The following is a 15698-nucleotide window of genomic DNA, read 5'->3' as shown; positions in this document are numbered from 1 at the left end:
TTTCTACTCTACTCTTGAAAATTTTCAGCTTATACAGAATTAGAATTATTTTCCTACATGGAACTCTTTCAAATGTTAATCAATCTTTTTGGCTTTAGAATAAAAGGAACAAAGCAATATTTATATAAAAAGTCCTAGTTATATTCTTCCACTGGTTGTGTTTGGTTTAAATTTTGTGAACTTCAAGGATTCTGAAGGGTGGAAAATTACTAAATGGAAGGAAGATGTCAAGGATTTTGGAAAGGAAATAAGAAAGTCAGTGACAAAATTTTTCTTTTTTAGTTCACATCGTACAGTGCAAACCAGTGTATTGTGTACTGTCTTGTGAACAGGAGACAATTATTTTAATCTTTCATATACTCAGTGAAATACATAAAATAAGGAACTTAATTAGTCTTAATTAATTAGTCTTAAATTCTTGAAAGGCTCTACAATTTTTCAAAACTTCTATAAAGGTCAAACCTCCTGTATCCTTGTTTGCAGAATCAGCAGGGCAGGTGTGTCCTTCATACTCTAGAAGGACTTGTTGTATGGAGGTGGGACCACCACTGTCCTGAAACTGTCACAATAGGAATTATCCTAGAGTTCTACTTGATAATCTTGGACAGCTGATAATAGCTATCATACACTTTTGAAAATCGTTTAAATTCACATGTCATCATGGACTGTGTTAGTTCCTCTCTAGATATTAAGAAACATGCCACCTTATAAGAGCAGCTCTTCATGCAGTTATAAGCAGGATTCCTACCAAGAATCCCTCTTCAAATGTATGAAGAAGTAAGAAGTATCATAAAATGATGTGTGACTATAAATGTAGATAATAAAAAGTTTTTAAAAGTTCATCCTTTTTTATTATCAGACAATTATGAGTGTAGAGGATTAGTCAGATAGGCCCAGTTATACAATTTGCAAATGTTCTCTTGCAGGAACAGACGTAGCATACACATTAATAAGATATGCTGCATATATAGCTTCTAGTTTACATGCTTTGGTTACAAATAGAATGTCATGTCTTAGGGGACAGCAAGATGGCATTTATGTTACTAGCAATAAAATGCAGGAACAGAAAGAATGAACATTTATTGGCTTGTACTTTCACTGTCTCAACGCTTTTTAAAATCTGAATGTTGTCTCAATACCAGCAACTATCAGCTGAAATTAAGGACTGAGAAATCTCTATAGATTATAACATTACTCCGTTACAAAAACAATTTACATCTCAATTCTTAGGCCACTCAGAGTCTCACATCCCTCATTACTAAAAGTTAAAACATGTAAAATGGGACCTTACATTTTAAACTACATGATGGTTTTAAAGTTTGTTAGATTTGTCATTACGGTGATTGACAAGTATAAGTGTCATGCAAGGTATATTTTAACATGAATAAAGTACACTTTAAACTGGACTATGTTTCATCAAGAAAGAGAAGGAAATATGACAGTTGATCTTGCAAAGATGCAGTTTTAATGTTGTAAGTATCTTTATTTTTTTCTGCATAACGTAAATTGATAGTGACAATAAATAAGAACTAAATACTCTTTTCTAATTGTTGTCATCACATATTCTAGAACACAAATATAGTTGAACACACTCCTAATAACAGTAACCGTACTTGTTATTCCTACTGTAGTTCACGTTGAAAAGTTTACTTGACCTTGGCTTTCCATTTTGCAGTAATATTCTTATACAAATCACTAGCTTGGAAAATATGATAAGACTGGTACAAACTCTGGAGTTTTGTTTTGCTTTTTTTTTATTTCTAAAACATTTTATACTCAGGAATATTAAAAAACACTCCACTAAAAGCAAAATAATACTTTAAATACAGATTATTAAGATTGCAAAGTCAAATATTAAAAGCTAGGTAATACTCAAGTTAAATTTATCTTAAATTGGTGTTATCAATTCTATATGTTCTGATAAATTTAGCCGCATATAGTAACCGACTAAGGTAAAATATGTAATATGAGAATGACTACAGTAAATTTGACCAACGACCCATCTATCTTAAACTTATTTATCTGACCATGATCATTTATTAATATCTAAAGAGGAGTGTAAGACTAGTATTTTCCTATAATATTCCTGCAGTTTTGAGCATTTTTTCTTTTTGTTACCATTTCCTTAATTAAAACCAGTATCTCTGTATTTGAAACACAAAAACTTTCCCCATCCAAAATCTTCTATGAAAACTAATCACATATAATCAAAATGTATTGGTCCCACAGTTTTAATTCAAATTTTTTACATGTATTATGGCAGGCAAAGTCAAAGAGTGTAAAGTGCAATTCCTGACCCATCAAAAGAAATGAAACAGTTGTCATATCTGTCTGACCTCACTGGTGGGGATTGATGTACTGGGATGATATGAAATAGATGCAGATAGAACTAATGTGAAAAAAAAAACATATTAGAAGAGAGGCCACATTCCATCTGTGACAATTTGTCATAGAATCATAGAATCACAGAATCAGCTGGGTTGGAAGGGACCTCCGAGATCATCAAGTCCAACCCTTGATCCACTACCACTGCGGTTACTACACCATGGCGCTAAGTGCCACATCCAGTCTCTTTTTAAAAATCTCCAGGGACGGAGAATCCACTACCTCCCTGGGCAGCCCATTCCAATGTCTGATCACTCTCTCTGTAAAGAAATTCTTTCTAATATCTAACCTAAACCTCCCCTGGTACAACTTGAGACCATGCCCTCTTGTCTTGCTGATAGTTGCCTGGGAAAAGAGACCAACCCCCACCTGGCTACAACCTCCTTTCAGGTAGTTGTAGAGAGTGATGAGGTCTCCCCTAAGCCTCCTCTTCTCCAGGCTGAACAGCCCCAGCTCCCTCAGCCTCTCCTCGTAGGACTTGTGCTTGAGTCCCTTCACCAGCCTAGTTTCATTTCAAAATGATTACTTGGGTCTTGATGCTGCCATACGTAAAACACCTCACTTAACACCTGAATCAAAAGAATGAAAGGTAAGAGATTCTCCTAATCAACGGTAGTCCAAGCTTAATTTGTTCTTATGTTTTAGCCATGAAAACATAGGCTTTGTTTTTAATTTTACTCCACGATCAAGAAAAACACTGAAGCACATACTCAGTTTTTAACATTAAATGGCTCACTACACAACCGTAATATTATAGAAGCACTTAGGGATTTTGCTGGTCCTAACTTTTTTTTGCTTTGGTGTTTCCTACGCACATAATGAATTTCTAACCCCTAGGATCCTTCTATTCTCCACTGAACTGTAAACTTGGAGTTCAAGTCTACTAGAAGGTCTATTTATTAGCATTTAGCCTATCAGTATCATACTGGCATCATGTTGAATTTCTCAGAGTGAACACTTAGTTTTAATAGCTACTGAAATGTTTGGGGATTTCTTGAAAGCCAGAGTTTTTTAGAAATAACACTCTCCCTGTAATGAAGTTCTTTTATTTTAATTTTGTTTCTTTTTTTTTTTTTTCCATAGTGAAGAAAATATTACTGCAAAAGCTCTTCTAACAAAAATATTCACTTTATTTTTATTGATTTCTTTTCAACAAATGGCTAAGAAGTCACTTTTGATAAAACACTTATTAAGGTCAAATGAATCAAGTGGTCTTTGGACAGAATGATGGAGGTCACTTCGGATTGCTCTTGAAATTATTAAATCCATGACAGTACCATTGACTTTTATTTATAATTCATATACATATACATAAAGCAACATAACAATATAGTCTAAAGTATCATGAACATATCGTGCTGTAAGACTCCAGGCTTGGCCCACATGCTCATTGAGGAGGTTTTACACAAAAAGACCCCAAAACCCACATGATGGATTTATTAAAAGGGCCTTTAGTTCTTTCATACCTTGAGGCCATGCATAGGAAAAATGCCACAATTCTTGGAGGTCAAAATACTTTTACTGAAAAACTTTGGAAAATAAGGGTATTTGGCAGAAGTTTAAAACAAGTATTCAATCAACATAAAGTGTTTCAGAAAGCACTGACAGCAAATTCCAACCTATCCAGGTTTAAGCTACCCAAATATCAAGAAGAGAAAATTAGAAGAAGAGGAAGAAGTAAAGAAGAGATGTAGAGAGAGACGAAGAGAGAATTATAGCTGCTGCCTTAGATCCAGCGTGGATCCAGCTACCACAAATCCAAGAACAGTAGGGCCATGACCATGCAGAAGCTGGGTGGTGCTGATTTTATTTGCTCTGGACTCCTGTGGCCACCCTCACAAAGATGAGGTTTTCGGTCTGCCAGCCATTCTGGAGCTGGGTTAGGGGCTCTGGGGGGTGTGGTGTGGGGCAGTGTTCTCAGTGTGCCAGTGACTGACAGCTGTACTAGAGGCTCTCAGGCAGGTGGGGTTGGTTACGAGGGGCAGAGCAACATTCCACCTTGGTAGAACCTGATCTTCCCCCACACACTGAGTTGTTTCAAGCCAGTAATAATATTTTTTCTAGACTCTCACACTTGCCATCAGACATAGAAAACTCTCCCCGATTTTCCTAAAAATGTTGATGTGTTTCATGGCAATATTTGCCCTGATGAAAAATTTTACAGATTAATATTTTTCTGCAAAAAAACTTCTTTTTTTTTTTTAATTTCATAGTCTGGAAATGGATTTCAAAGAACAATCTCTTTTTTAAAGACAGGTATTAATGTCAATTATACAAGCATATCACATTTAATACACAGTTTCCAAATTTACATTAAATGAACTTAAGAATAAAGTATTTCCATCAAAACTGGGAAAGACTGAGAGATTTTTCATTGTAATAGGTCATTGCAATTCACTACATGAAGGGAGCAACTGCAAACTGGAAATACAGAAGGTCCCTGGAGCATTGTGGTCTTTGTTCAGTAAGGACCAGAGTTTTCCATTTGCTTCCTGCAGCTCTTTTTTTAATGACACTACTGATGGACAGCCAGGAAAACACAGTACTATGAGAAGGTATTTGACACAAAAAGAAACATAAAATCTGTGCAGGATCAATCAGCTATTTGCTCCTCAGGTCTAGAGCGTAAATTCTGAAGTAGAATTTCTTAAAAAGATTCCTATTTTTAACAGCTATAGAAGTTTCCCTTTAATGTATTAATCTGAAGGCCAAGAATCCCTTGGAATAATAAATAAAATAAACTCATATAATTAACTGTATCTTCAGAATTGCATGCTTTCTTACTAATACAAACTAGACTTAATTACTCTAGAATTTAGAGAATTCAAGTCCAGGTAGTCATGTAATACAAAATATATATTTTATCTACCTAACAGTCACAATGAAATCTAAATCTCCTTTGGTGTGCTCAAAAGATCCTTTAGGTGTCTGTAGACCTTATATAAAGCCTGGAGACAGTTTTATCCATAGGTGTTTCAACAGGATATATACAATATCATTCACGGTAGCTGAGCAGTTTTGTAACCTTTACAAGGTGTTTGCCACACAGTTAAACAGGAAATTATGTTCCTTTCCAAATCCCAGCAGCACTCATGGAGTTGAAGAGACTTTTCTTCACTCAGTATTCAGAATCTCCCTTCAAAAGAATGACTAAGCAGCTACTAAAGAAAAAGACATTACACCATTTCCTTTTTTTTTTTTTTAATACTACTTAAAGAATTTTTGCAGGAAAAGAAAGAAGAGAGTTCAGTATATTCCTAAATCTGAAGACTTCCAGACTGTCATCTTTCACTTGGCAAAAGAGTGTCCTAGTAATTGGACACATCTCTTTACCTTACATTTGTTATGACTGACAATTTTAAATGTTGAATTTGGGACAGTCTCAGACAGATAAATTGCTCTTACTCAGACATATCAGAGTTTTTCAGGTACAGGTCAAACACTTGGTAGATGATCAGCAGCCTTTGGTATGAGAGATATTACGTTCACATGATTTATTGGTCTGTGTAGAACAATCCTTTTTTGACATTCCAACACTGTGAACATTTAGAAATGCTGCCAGACACAATGGTACTACTGGAAAAATAGGCTTAACTACTTAATCAAATGAGGCTGGGATTTTTAAAGTGCAGACATCTCATAGAGAATACGTGGTAATACCACCTACAGAATACTGGAACACACTGGAAAAAAAAAAAAAGACTAACAGCCTACAGGACTGTGACTTTCAGTAATACACAACAGCTTTTTAGGTTAAGCATGACACTATTCCTTGTTTAAGTAAGCACAGCAGCTTCAGATCATCTGGAATGCCTTACTTTAAACACATATAAACCCATTGCTCTCCCTTCTTTTATGAAGCTTGGTATCTATGTGCTGCACAGTTCAGTTTTAAATTAAGGTTTGAATTTTTAGTGTTCTCAGTAGGAACTTGGCATTGGTGAGGCTGCACCTCCAACCCTGTGTTCAGTTTTGGGCCATCCCTTCAAGAAAGATATTGATTGTAGAGACCCTTATTGCTCTCTACAACTGCCTGAAAGAAAGCTATAGTGAGGTGGGTGTTGATGTCTTCTCCCAAGTAAACAAACAACAAGACAAGAGGAAAGAGATTCAAGTAGTTCCAGGGGAGGTTTAGACTGGATATTAGTAAAATTTTCTTCATTGAAAGTGTGCTAAGGCATTGGAACAGGCTGCCCAGTGAAGTGGTGGAATCATTATCCATGAAGATATTAAAAAATGCATGGATCTATCACTTGGGGATATGGTTTAGTGACAGTGCCAGGTCAATTGTTGGACTCAATAATCTTAGAGGTCTTCTCCAAACTAAATGATTCTATGATTTCAGAATGCACGGTGTATCTAGAAAGAAATTTCAAAACAATTTGAGAATACCTGTCTATGTTTTGGAATAAGTTCACTTGAATTTTGGGTATCTAGACACCTAGATGTATTTTGTCACACATCAGTCTGACTACGGCATTCTACCTGAAGCCTATTTTAGTTCAAGGATTGTAAACAAAGAGGAACAGATTTCTTGCACTTATCACAAAGGCAGGCCAGTCAATCCACGGTGCACATGCTATCTATCCATTCAGGACTTGTTTAGTTGGAAGAAATTATTTTTCCTTCTCGTGAGAGCATTTGACAAACTGTTATGGCTATCTACACCGAAATTTTTTTAATGAGTTTCTCCCTGGATAGTAGTAAATGACAATGACTAAGTGAGACAAATTAGTCACATTGAGAGGTACTCAAATTTTTTATAATTATGAGTTCCGGATCCACTATTCCCATTCAACCTCTGTCCCCTTCTAAAGCCTATCATGGTGAACTCAAATGAAACTGTCACCTCTTGACTTGATTGTTTACCTTTTTTTTTTTCTGAGATATGCAAACTGTTTTTCTAGTTTCTGTGATTCCAACATGCTAAACTACTCCCCAAATACGTATATCATTTACTATGTCCTCGAGGCTCCAATACACAGTATACAATGTTTATTTCAAACATACCAGGAAATACCTGGGGTAACAGACCATTTCTGTCTAATTAACATAATTTGACATCATTTTACGTATAAATAGTCTATAAATTCCCAGTAACAGAAGTGTCGAAACATGTCTTAACTCCATCTGCTGGTATTCTATAGAACCTTAAACCTAATGCGGCTCATGAAAAACAAGAAAACACATTCAGGTCACCTAGAGAGCTGCTCACAGGTTTGTGACACACTGGGAACACATACAAAAAATGAATTTTAAATCTACATATGAAGTCTTTTTGAAACTCCTGTAGACTTATCTTTTCAAAAACTGTGGGAAGGGAGTAAGGGCTAGGAAATTTATTGAGTAAAGCTGTGTATTATAAAATATATGAAGTAACAAACATTTAGCTCACACTGTCTGCCCATTACCTAAAATGCTTTTAAAAGGAAGGAAAAATAAAAAGTAAGGAAAAAAAAGATGAATAAACCAAAATCATAGGTTTGAAATAGTCAAAAAGGCAGTAAGATATTTTGACAAAATAAAATAATACAGGAAACAGGTAAGATTAAAAGAGATTAAAATTAAACCCTATTCATTAACACAGAAAAGGAGGATATGCCATAATGTTAATAAACCCTTTTATATTCCTAATTTGATAGCAATGGAAAAAAATCTACCCAAAGCCCCAAAACCTGACTAAAAGTTAAAGTATGTTGTTAAGGGCATTGACCAAATTCCTCTTAAACACTGACAGGCTTGGGGCACCTTTCTAAGAAACCTATTCTACTGTTGGACCACCCTTTCAGTAAGGAAATGCTTTCTAATGTCCCATTTAAACTTCTCTGGCACAGCTCTGGACTACTACTATGTGTCCTACCACTGGGTACCAGAGTGAAGAAATCAGCACCTCCTTCTCCACATCCTCTCCTCAGGAAGCTGTAGAGAGTAGTGAGGTCACCCCTTGGCCTTCTTTTTGCCAAACTAGACAAACCCAAAGTCTTAAACTACTTCTGATAAGGCATTACTTCCAACCCTTTCACCAGCTTCATTGCATTTCTTTGGGCACGTTCAAGGACCTTTACAACTTTCATAAATTGTGGGGCCCAGAACTGCACACAGCACTCCAGGTAAGGCTACACCAAAGCCGAAAAAACAGGATAATCACCTCTTTTGACATGGTCATGATGCACTCCAGGATGGGGTTTTTCCTCTTGAGTACACAGCTTTACTCCTATAAAGCTGCTTCCAAACAGAAACCCCAGATCTCTTTTTGCGGGGCTGGTCTCCATCCACTTCTCTGCCAGTTTATATTTTTGCCTAGCATTATTCCATCCTAGGTGCAGAATATAGCATTTCAGTTTGTTCAGTTTCATCCTAGTAATCATTTCCCAATGCTCCATTCTATCTAGATCCTTCTGCAAGGCCTCCTGTCCCACAAGAGAGTCAACAATACCTCCCATTTTGGTATCATCAGCAAAACTGCTAATGGTCTGTTCAGCTGCTGCATCCAGATTGTTGACAAACATATTGAATGTATATAGCCCTAGAACTGAGCCCTGAGGAACATCCCTGGTGGCCAGTCAGCTAGATGTAGCCTTAGTCGCTACAAGCCTTTGAGCTCTGCCTGTTAGGCAGTTCTTCTCTCAGTTCAACATGAACTCACTCATTTCACAGCTGGGCAACTTTTCCAGAAGGATGCTGTGAGGGACAATATCAAAAATCTGACTGAAATCCAGAGAAACTACATCCACAGTCTTCCTTTCATCTACTAGGTGAGTGACCCTGTCATAGAAGAATATCAAATTAACTAAACAGGACTTTTAATTCAGAATATCTGTTTATTCTGAATATAAAGAAAGAAAATAAGGTTGTTGAGCTAAAACCCACTATTTCTTCTTTCTTTATTTTTTTTTAGTAAAAAAATTAAAAGTGTTTCAAGATGTGAAGTTTCAATAAGCATTTGAAGTCTCTTTAGACTAAACCTTGGTGTCCAACTACCTAACATCAGTGACAGGACCATAATAATATATTTTTGGTGCATGGGATATTGTATTAAAACTCTAATGCTCAAAATCAACTATATATCACTGCCGTAATATGAGGTATCATTTTTTTACCATAGTAAAAACCAATATATAATAAATTGGAGGGCCCAAAGCATTAGTGTCAATGTTCCAGCTAAATTAGAACTCTATAAATTTTAAAGGCACTTACTCCTCCATAAACAGAGGATAAATGCAACAGGGATCTAATTTTTTCAGCCATATTTCCTTCGACTTTATCAGGATCCACCAGTGTCAATGAACTTGATGTCCTATATCATTTCACTCCCACATCAGAGATGGCAGCTAACAAAGGCAATCAGTAGGTGCAGCAGTTTATGCAGCAGTTTCTGAGCACAACTTAGGGATCTTTTGAGAATATCTTTTGGGATGATCAGACTCCTGGAGGAATTTCATGAATTTCAGGAATTTCTCAGCCACAGGAGGCTGAGACTTCTAGAAAATTCTAGTTGCTCTTAAAGAGCTGATAACTGCTCTTAATCAAAAAGTGCTTTGAGTATTTTTTCCACCTTACACCTGATTAAACAGGGTCAAGCATTTCTTCAGTAGGTACCAGGCAGAGTCTTAGAGCACAGCAAAGAAATGCCTGTCCAGTGCCCTGGTAGCATGTGATGTGATGGGAGCAGCATCCAATAAAGAACCCGAGTGGATGGAGCCTGACCCACATAGCAGCTCCAGGGGAAAGATGAAATGATAAGTCAGTGGATAAGTCTGTTGGGGGGGGGGGTGGAGGTATGGAGGCCCCCGTCTGCCTTGAGTCCTGTATCCAGGTCTGGAGTTCCCAGTAAATGAAAGGCATGAATAGGTTAGAGTGAGTAGTGAGTCCAGAAAGGGCCACAAAAATGATCAGAGGGATGGAGCACTTCTATGCAGAAAGGCTGAGAGAGTTGTGTTAAACCTGGAGAATAGAAGGCAACGGAGACCTTGTTGCAGCCTTTCAATCACAGAATCACAGAATATGCTGAGCTGGGTTCATTGAGCCCAACTCCTGCCCTTGCACAGGACCATCCCCAAGAGTCGCACCATGTGCCTGAGAGTATTGTCCAAACACTTCTTGAACTCTGTCAGGCTTGGTGCTGTGACCACTTCCCTGGGGAACCTGTTCCAGTACCTGGCCACCCTCTGGGTGAAGAATCCCTGACACAACTTCAGGCCATTACCTCTGGTCCTGTCACTGGTCACCAGACAGAGGAGATCAGTGTCTGCACCTCCTCTTCCCCTCAGGAGGATGTTGAAGACCTCTGTGTCCTCTTCTCCAGGCCAAATAGACCAAGTACCCTCAGCCACTCCTCATACGGCTTCCCCTCCAGGCCCTTCACCATCTTTGTTCCCCTGCTTTGGATGCTCTCTAAGAGCTCAATATCTTTCTTATATTGTGGTACTCAAAACTGCACTGGCTGGTGATGCTTTGCCTGATGCCCCCCAGGACACAGTTGGCCCTCCTGGCTGCCAGGGCACTGCTGACTCATATTCAACTTGCCATTGACTAGGACTCCCAGGTCCCTTTCCAGGGCACTTCTTTCCAGGATCTCATTCCACAGTTTGTGTGTACATCCAGGGTTGCACCATCCCAGGTGGAGAATCTGGCACTTTCACTTGTTGAACTTCAATGTGTAACGTGGGCTATAAGAAAGATAGAGAGACTTTTCTATCAAGCCTATAGTGAAAGGATATGGGGAAATAGTTTTAAATTGAAAGAAATTAGACATTGGACATAGGGAAGAAACTTTTTATGATGAGGCTGGTGAAATACTGAAAGAGGTTACCCACAAAAGTTGTGCCCCATCCCTGTAAGTGCTCAAGGTCAGGCAGGACAGGACTTTTGAATAGTTTCATCTAATAAAAGATGTCTCTGCACATGGTAACTATCCCCTCAATCCCTGTAAAAGCGATGGAGTAAATAATCCTGGAAACCATTTCCAAACTTCTTAATTACAAGAAAGTGGCTAGGGGAGATGATCATGGATTTATGAAGGGACAATCATGCCTGGCCAATCTCAAAGTCTTCTGTGATAAAAGAACTGCATTTATGAGTGTTAATCAATGTCATCAACACATCTAGTAGTTAGACAAACTTTTTTCACAGATATGTTTATGCACCACCAAAAGTATTGAAAATGCCTTGTGCTGTGTTTTTTATAATTTCGAATAATAAAATATTGCATGCATTACAGTGTGAGGAAATAAATAATTTAATCCACATTGTCACTTTGCCACACATCAAGGTAAGGAAACTCCTTCCTTACCACATTTGGTGCTACTCTTTATAATACAAATGCATCCTTGTACAACATACTGTCATCTTTATTTTACTTCCGTAAAGGGAAAAGAAATATTTAAGAAGAATGAAATAAGCACTATAAATATAAATTAACATTTCATAATGAGAATTTAAACAGGAGACTACCTGAGAACACTCAAGTTAGCATCACACACTAGAAAAAGCCTCTCTCTTACATTAACATTGTGTTTCTGAAGGGCATCACAGGGTGAGGATGAGCTGTTCTTATTAGGACTAGCTTTAATAAGACATCATTACCCTTATTCCAACATTTCACCCAAGAGGCAAGGTTAAAACCCTTAGAGTGGGCTTTGCAAAAATGCTATTGAAGAATGATTGTTAAATCAAGTGCTGATAGAAAATGGAGGAGGCTTAAGAGGAAGTTGAATGACATAAAACCTCCCTTTCAGTAGGGTGCAGGGGATCAAGAAAATAGTAATTGAATCACAGGCATTGCTTGAACAGGATTAATTTGTTGAGTTCAAAAGCAGAGGGAAGTTGGTTAAGGACTCAATTTTTCTCTGTCAATTTTCTCTCACAGCTTTTGTGTTCTTATCATTCTTGGTCAAAAGTAAGATTAATACTGAATTCTCACTGTTATTATTACTATTCTTGAGTTTGCATTCATTTACAAATATTTCCTTTAGTCTAGAAAGCCCTATTAGTCTTATTGTGCTTTTTATTTTAATGTAAGTAAAATATAAAGTTAACTAGATATTTTATATATATATTTATAGGTGGTAATGAAAATTACATGCACTAACACAAATAAACACATTTTTCTGGGAGTTTGTTCATGATTTTGTAATTTAAATGATTTTTTCTGATGAAAATAAAAAAAGACAACCACAAAAGTCACAATAAGATGATGCCGAAAAGTCAGAGAAGAAACTCTCCAGACTCTTTTAGAGTATAGAAAGCCAAAAAGTACACACGTTTATTGCAGCACTGGTTGGATCAGAAAAGATTCCCCAGGATGCACCCTGAATCACGTTTCATAAATTTATACAACTTTGTAATTACAGATTCGAGGATTAGCTTATCTGTCCCACCTCATTTTCCCCCACAGTATGGCCCCCTCAAATTGCTTGTTTTTCTCTTGACTCCTTGGTTCTGGCATGGTTTCCTGCCTTCTGGACCTGGTTCAAGGCCTAAACACAGTCTCATCTCGTCTGTTTCATCTTCTTTCTCACTTTTATCAGTCTCTTTCCCAGGTGCAAGCCACTGTCTCTGTTTCCATCAAAATCCTTGCCTGTAAAGAATCTTCACAAGAAATGATAAATTATGCACTTTCCCTTGAGATCTTCCAATCTTACTAAAATACATGAGTTCTAAGTCTAACACTCTCCCTTCAAAATGCTTAGTCTAAAATACAGAAATTCTATGGGTAACAATTTCTAATAAAATACTTAATTTTATGGCTACAAAGAAAGTAAAAAAATAGATAAAAAAATAAACAAATAAGCAAGCAAGTGTCCCTGTTAGTCTATGAGCTCTGGTAAAGGAACTTTCTTAAGGAAAGGGATGATCCAAAGGTTCTTTTCATTTTCGTACTTCAATTCATATGTTTAATGATACCCTTATAATACTTTTAAGACTTTATGGGGTATTCAGATTACTTTAGTGTTTAAAGGAATCCCTCTACATTGTACTAAGGACAGATTAAATTGAAATTAATACTGCTTGAGAATGGTAACATAACTTACAACATTTGAAATATAGTTGTGCCGTCAGTTTTCCGTTACATATCTAAGTCTAAAAACTATAAAGAAGTTACTAAATATTGTTAATGAAACAGCTTATAAAAATAAGGTAACAGTTGTACAAAATTTACTGAATTATGAGAACATGGCTTGACTATTGTTAACAAAATTATAACTATATAATGCACTGTTATTTACTTGTATAATGGCTATATATCATATTTAAAACAATATATATATCTATTCTATAATCTTTAACTAGTAAGAGAATTTTCCTCTCAAACAGGAAAAAAATCCATCAATAGATAATATTGGGAGATACTTCAAAACTAATTTGTACTTTATTCCTTCTTTGATACATGAATGATTGATGTGATGTTATTCCATAACGAAAGATAATTTGCAGATATACAAAATGACATTTATGCTTCCTTAGGCAACCATCAGTTTTCACAAATATTTGATCCCTTGCAAATTATCATGATCTTTGTGAATTTTTTAAATGTAGGAAGAACCAAAATTCAAATACAGGTTCAATCAGTCATTAAAAGATAAATTATGATATTTTTTGCTATTTTTAGTTATATCTTCGTTGAACAGGGTTTACAGTTATTATCAGAACATACCATATATAAATATTCTTATTTAATATATGTTAGGTAGCTAGAGAAATCAAAGAGAATTTAACAAAAACTTCTTACAAATTTAGTTAATAATATGGTAGACTGAAGACTAAGTATCTTTAGGGAGAGTTTTTCTGCCGATTTGGGCAATTTACTTCTGCTTTTCATCTGTGTAGTAAAATGACAGTGAAAGCACTGGTGTCTGTCACAGAATTTTGTTGAGAAGAAAAGTTTTGATCATCTTGAGATGTTCAGTATAATAATAGGGGCCATGCAAAGTAAGTATCGCTGTCCCATTTCAAATATAGTCTTCCAAATCCTCTAAGCAGATGCTGAATTCTTAGCATCTACATAAACCCATCACTTCTATAGAAGGCAAGTGAATGTTTTCAGCAATTTAATTCCTACAGGACTAAACCTCAACAGAAGTTCCTAGTATAAACAGAAGCTGTAAACAGACATTTTTAATGAACCTGAATGAAAGCTATACTTTCTTTTGGATTCAAAATCCCCTAAATTCCTGTACTTTAGAATTTGTGATAATCATGTCATAGCTGACATTCTAAAGAGTGATTCTTCTGATATTCCTGAGCTTTCCCTTTCTGATTATCCATCTGTGTTTTAATCTTTCTGAAAAAGAAATTCATTTACAAGCTAAAACCTGTTAATGGATGTGAACAAATGTGGAAAAAAGTGACAATATGGTAAATCTGAGATCCCACTCATTCCTGAACAATAGTATCTTACTTAAACATGAAGAAAACTTATGATTCTAATGAATGTCACAGGGCAAATTTTGACATTACTTATAAAGTCAATCTCAGAAAGGTGACTCATAGCAGAATCTGACAAAGTATTAGCATACATTATTACCATTTTTTTTCATGGCTGTGTGTGTAAGGCAAAGCAAAGTTTGATGAAAATGTTAGTCATGACAGTAAGCCCCTTTGAAAATGTACACTATAATTATTTTTTCCTTTTGTTCACTGGTTCAACAGTGCTTTCATTAATCATTTCTCCAGTTCTTATTTTCTTTTCATGAAACCATCTCTGTCCTGTATTTATGCCTAAACACACTTTAATGCAATAAAATGAACTAAAAATGTCACTTCTTAAAATAAAAAGCACGTGTTGTCACAAGCACCCACTGATGTCTATATTGCCAAGTGTAGACTGATGACTGCCACTATTGCTGGATCAGAGTTATTTCTGCTCCAAATGGTATATATGGCAGCTAGAATATGATTCCAGTTTGGATTCTTTATGAGAATGAAGTTATGAAGCCATCTTTTTTTTTTCCAAAGGAAAACCCAAACTTTTTGTCTGAGATGAGTTGCCAAAATAGAAACCTGCTGCAGTAGCAGATGAGTGATTATATAGTGATTTGTAGCATAATTACTTATGAGAGACTGAACGGTTTATGTTGCTGGCTTCATATCAGTAAACTGTTTTACATAGTCTCCTACCCTTTTGCCCATTTTAACAAACTTAAACCTTTTCCAACCTCCTTAACTGCAAGTCCTAGGGTGTTTACTATGTATTAAATCATCAGATAAATAGAGTGCATTTTCATTATTCAGAAAGGAAATCAGCAGGAGTTACTGTAGTTTCGACTGCAAAGAGGAGCATAAGAATGAATATTTAATAGGATGTCCACTTA

This window comes from Pseudopipra pipra, chromosome 2, assembly GCF_036250125.1.
Source record: "Pseudopipra pipra isolate bDixPip1 chromosome 2, bDixPip1.hap1, whole genome shotgun sequence".
Lineage (NCBI taxonomy): Eukaryota > Metazoa > Chordata > Aves > Passeriformes > Pipridae > Pseudopipra > Pseudopipra pipra.
Note: the sequence above shows the minus strand (reverse complement) of the source record.